Consider the following 5,697-nt stretch of genomic DNA (forward strand, 5'->3'; position numbering starts at 1 on the left):
CATACCCTTATGTGAAGTAAATGGTCACCTTCATGTACAATGCGAAAAAGTTTTAAGTTAGTCTTTGGAGAAATCTTAGTAGCTGCAAGCATTTAGGTAAGTATTAAAATATATTAAAATAAAACGCTCCTTTAAACATGTAGGCATCCTAACAACCTGAACCCCGGCATTAAGACAAATGCCCATGTCTAAAAACATCCCCTTGCCTGCTAGGCTCTCCTCTCTTCTCAGAAGGGCAGGGTGCTGAGCAGCACAATTCAGGCTGGGGCAGATGGCAGCGATGAACAAGTGCCCGGGGCTATTGAAGCTGCCGCCTGCTGGCCCCGTGGTTGCCAGCAGGAGTGCCTGGACTGGCCACGGTCTCCTGTGAGGAGTGAGGCAGGAACTGGTGCCCAGAGACCGCATCAGGCTTCACAGATAGAGCTATCCCTTCAACTTCTCCTTAAATAAGCTGGAAACCAGGCTTTACGTGCCAGGAGTAAGCACCTGAAAAAAACACTCAGGCTTTCCCCATCTCCAGCTGGGGGGTCACTGCCAACTGCTTTCCAGAGCAAGTCAAAGAGCCCTGTGTTGAGAGCCTGAGCACCAAAAGGTAGCCCAGCTTTGGCTTCTGTGATCCCCTCTCTGAGCTCGCTTAAATCACAGGGGACGGAGCCACTAGAGTGCCATTATGTCCCTCTCTGAGTCTCTGTGGTCCATATATGGGATGTTTTGCAGCCTGCAATATCAAAAACTCCAAAAAAGTTTTTTCATCCATGATCAGAAAATGCCAGGATGCGAATCACCCGAATGTCTTCAGAAACCCTTGGGAGCACAATAATGTAGAGATATGGCTTCTCCCATGGAGGCAGTGGTTGCCACTCCAGTAAAGTTTGAGCTGTGTTGTGCAGTGAGGAAAGAATAAAAGTTTAAAATGTGCAGTAAAGAGAATTACAAAAGATTTCAATCTGAGAAAAAACAGCGTAGAAATTGGACTGTCTCTTCTCAAAGTTATATCCCACCACTGAGAAAATCACCACTACACTTCACTCCTTCAAGTGTATTTGTGCACTTACACACACGTAAGGAGAGAGGAAGAGAAACCCCCCAAACAGGCGGTTTCAGCTTAGCCCCATTGCAAAACGTAGGTGGTTTATAATATTTTTGTCCGGGTGGGAAGGAAGCAAACGGCCCTTGCTGGGAAGGCAGTGGGGGCTGCCCGTGCCGTGGGCCGCAGATGCTCAGGAAGCCAAGCGCTGGCGCAGCTTCTGCATAGGAAGCGCTGCCCTCCCCGAGCGCCCCTGCCCAGAGCTGCCCACCAACCCCCGGAGCTTATCTAAGGTACGGCGGCTTCCTCGCGGCCCGCCGGCTCTGTGGAAACCTGCCGCTGTTTCTTGCATAACAAGGCGGTTGCATAAAGGGATCTTAAGAAAGGATCAAATAATTAACAGTGAATAACTGCCACCGCGTGTTTTGACAATCTGAACCCGGACAATAGTTGGGAGCGAAATAAAGCAGCATGCGAGAATCTGTTTCCTGAAACCGTGCACGGGCTGATTTAAATCCAATGTCAGTTTTTCCAGCTAAAGACTCAGCCTTAATTATTCTAGACCAAACCAGCTGGGGCTTAATCATTAGCCCATTTATCTAATGTTGGTCATCTTTCACAAGCCCAAGGAAAAAACACAGATCCTTGCTCTTGTGATCTCTTCCACATCTTCTGGATTCTAGCCCAGTACAGCCTGATGTGCCCCCGTGTCACCCCTCACCACAGGACCAAAGTGATGCTTAGCTGGTGAATTATTGCACTAAAGGTAGGCAGCCATGACTTGGTCAAGTACAACTTTCTACTGGAAAAGAGATACAGAAACTTTCCCAGAGATGGGATAAATGGCATTAGGAGGGTCTTCTCCCACTGAAGTAGCTGCAGACAAGAAAGAGCTCCCCTGTAGCTGCTAGGAGCATGTATGAACACAGGGGACATCTCACAGAAAACCTGACTTTTCAGGTGAAGTACCATGGAGGGATGAGCAAGCAAAGAGTCTCTCTGAGTCCCCGCCCAGATGACAGAACTGGAGACAATTTTATTTTTTTTTTTGTTCACTGTTGTATCACCATATCTAACTTCTGTAAGAGAGAGAATAATATCCCCAAACTTTGTGAAATTAGGCAGGGGAGTTTACCAGGCAGTCACAGAACAGTTAAAAACTAGAACAGATAACAAGCTGGATATTAGATACCTCATACATGGGCATTCTTAAAGACTTGTCCACTGTCACATTGCAGCAACTTTTATTTGCAAACTAAAAAAAGGTTTCTCACTGAAGAAAGCGGTCTAAGTCCTTGGACAAGGAGCTTCAGCTCACAGTTCTTGATAAGCACTGCCAGCTTGCAATACCAAAGAGAAATACTCTTTTCTGCTGACGAATTCCAAGTCTTTGGATGGGATAGTCAATGAAGTCTACTGATAGGAGCTTAAAATGGCACTACCTGGGAACTCAAGTATCAGTCAAGAGCCTCCTGACCTTGTAATTGTGTCACCCATAACATTTAGTACCTGAAGCTCTGGGAAAGGATAAGCACAGATTTGGGAGCCTTCTTCAGCCTTTTGTCAAGGGTAGGGAGAACTCTATCAAAAACTAATGCAGGATACTGCCCTTGCCTCAGTGCAAGGTGGCAAACATGTGCCAAGGTGCTGGGCAGGATGAGTATTCCTCCCTTGGTATCCTAAGGCAATGCTCAGGCATATAAAGAAAATTATCTGTTATTATTCATCATCCATAATAAAATGGTATTAAGTCAGAATCTGCTATTAACTCTTTAGTGGCTGGACTTAGATTCTTCCAGCATGAGTTACACACTAATGCAAAATGCATTATGCTTTTATGGTAAAATACCACTAACTGCACCAAGAGCTTAATTAAACTGGAGAGAAAAAAAATAAAGAGGCTTTTAGAATGAATTATTCAGAAGGTCATTAAGAATCAGGCACACATGAGAAGCATGATACTTAGAAATCCTAAATGTAAACACACATTCCTGGATTAATATGAGATTAAGAAGATAAAGAGAAGTTGTGTTGCTACTAACTATTATTAAACAGCAGAGTTAGCCTGCATGCCTTAAGAATTGAGAACATTTCTGGTGCAGAGGACTAAGGGTGAGATGGATGCTCTAAGGGGAGCAGTATCAGACCTGAGAAGGCTCCCTCATTCTGTGCTGGCCACTTGGGTCTCCTTTTTTCATCAACCTCCTTGTCCCTGCTTCACATAGCACAAATAGCACAGTGACTGCAAATACATCCTAACTACATCTACTGACACCAAATCACTGAGTGCCATGATCCCTGGGCACCACCTGGCAGAGCTGTTGTGGGGTGTAAGCAGCCACTGCCTGCCTTTGCCAACCACTGATCCCCTGGATGTGCACACTCAGATGTTCACGCAGCCCAGTGCCACTGACTGCTCCTCAGTGGAGGAAATCAAAGCACATGGAGCCCAGGTTTTCTTGAGGGAGGCAAAAAAAGTGGCAGTAGCCTTCCTGCTGCCTTGGCTCCAGCGTGGGCATGACTCTAACAATGGGGTCATTCTTCTTTCTTCCCACTCATGTCTCTGCTCTCAGACCTGATTTTGACCAAAGCTGAGAAGCTTAACTCCACACCAGCCCCCATCCCAGGGTGTGTGAGTCACCTCCTGAGCTGTCAGATGTATGAGATGTCTCAAACACATGTGCTTTTTCTCTGAGAAGACTTTGCTTGATGAATGCTGTGGTGATCAGCAGATCCACCAAGACAGGCCCTTGTGGTATTTTCTGAACACTGAATGCTTTCTTTGTCTCCCATTATGAAGCTACAATGCAGCCACTGGTATTTTCAGCTACACAGCTGCCGTTTTGCACTTTGAAGAAACAACAAATGTATGAATTAATGTGAGCTTTCTGGGCCTGAGTCTTATAGTTAGCAAGTCTCCACTGGGGCAATGAAAAATGAGGCTATAGTATATATAAATTATACTTATGGTCCCTTTATACAGTCAGAAAGAAATCAAAAGGTAGATGAACATTAGGCTCCCAGATTAGATTACATCTGTTTAAGTCAAGGGGACCAAAGGAGTTTGCAGTGATAAAACATGGTTACTTATTTCTGGCTCTGTGAGACCCTTTGTCTTATGCTGTCTTGAGGTGCAGCCTGCAGTTCATTTTAAGATCTGTAATAGAGGGGGAATAGGAATAATGTTATATTACCATCCCAGCCTGGAGCTGTGCTCTGTTACTCCTCCCTCTCCATGCTTTATAGAAGGATTTGATAATGCAAATTCTTGAATGTAATTTCTTTTCATTATTAACCAGCTGAAAACAATTTATTCCTTTACCTTAAAAGTAACTCCCTTGTATTTCCATACAGAGAAATGGCTACTGTGGAGATGAAAAGACCCTGCTTTCCTCAATCCAGCTCAAATATTTGAAAACAAATACTGCAAAATCATTCACCTGAATTCTTCTGAACAGTATGGATTTCAGGCTGAAGAGCAAATAGAGAACAAGGCTTGGGGATGCTGTGTCCCAGTGAGGTCGTTCAAAATGATATTTTGCAAGTTCAAGGATCTATGTCAAACCTCTGCCACAGTGAAGGGGCATTCTTGTCAGGTGAGCTGCTGTCATGAGATGTCTGCTGTGATCCTCCCTCTTAAATGGATTGACATGGGCTCTTCTTCAGCCTGGATTTGGCTAGGATAAAGACCAGAGGGATAAATTTCTAGGGGAAGTGTGGGAATTCCAAACACAGAAAGCTCTCAAGATCTTGTAAATGAAAGTTTAGATATAGACATGGACACAGGGTTTAATCTGAGACCTTGGAGAAAGCTTCCAGACCTAGAATCGTAAGTAAGAATGTGAGTTTAAATAGAAAGACATTAGGTTAAGTTATAAGAAGTTTTAAGGTTTTAAAGTTTGGATATAGAAGTAATTATAAAAGTAATGAGAAGTTTAAGGTATAAAAAGTAGTTTTGTGTGCCACTATATGATTGGTTAAAAAAATCCGCACTGCAGCAGAGATGTATAAAAAAATATAATTAGTTATTGGTGTGAAAGCAGAAATATTCTTTTGTGGCATTAGTTTATTGGCTAAATAACCTTTAAAATATCTTGTGACCTGTAGTCTTGTGACCACTGACCAAGAATATCTGGTGCATAAGGTGAAGATGTATTTGCTTCTTCATGAGACTGTAGAAGAAAAATAATAAATCATGCTTTGAAATGTCTTTAAGCGGTCCTGTCTCTCCCACAAAATCCTGATGGAGAAGCTTGAACCCAGTATGAACCACACTGGCTGGGCATCTGCTGCTGTGGAGCTGACAGGCTCCAGTCACTGAGCATCCTGCACAGAATGAGCCACCACAGAAGCCAACTGGACAGGCCAAGCTGCACCGGGGTGAGCGTGGGCACGCAGTGATAGGGAGGGTTTATGGGAGGCATTTCAGTGGCCGCTGACTGGGCTTCTCCCAGGTGAGTTGGAGGAGGGACAGTAGGGCACTGGCAAGCACTTTCTAGATTTGCAAGAGGAAATGGTGGATGAGGCAAAAGGGGACTGAGGTCCCCTAAAGCTACCACCCCTCCCCAGTCCTCACTTTGCACGAACAAAATGGTTGCTTTGCCCCACCAAAGTGACCTGCACCTCAGAGCAATTTTTGAAAAGGAGCCTGTCTCCTCTGCCAGCCTCCC

This window comes from Pseudopodoces humilis, chromosome 6 (genome assembly GCF_049639895.1).
Source record: "Pseudopodoces humilis isolate 2021_Gansu_Grassland_sample_001 chromosome 6, ASM4963989v1, whole genome shotgun sequence".
Taxonomy (NCBI): Eukaryota; Metazoa; Chordata; class Aves; order Passeriformes; family Paridae; genus Pseudopodoces; species Pseudopodoces humilis.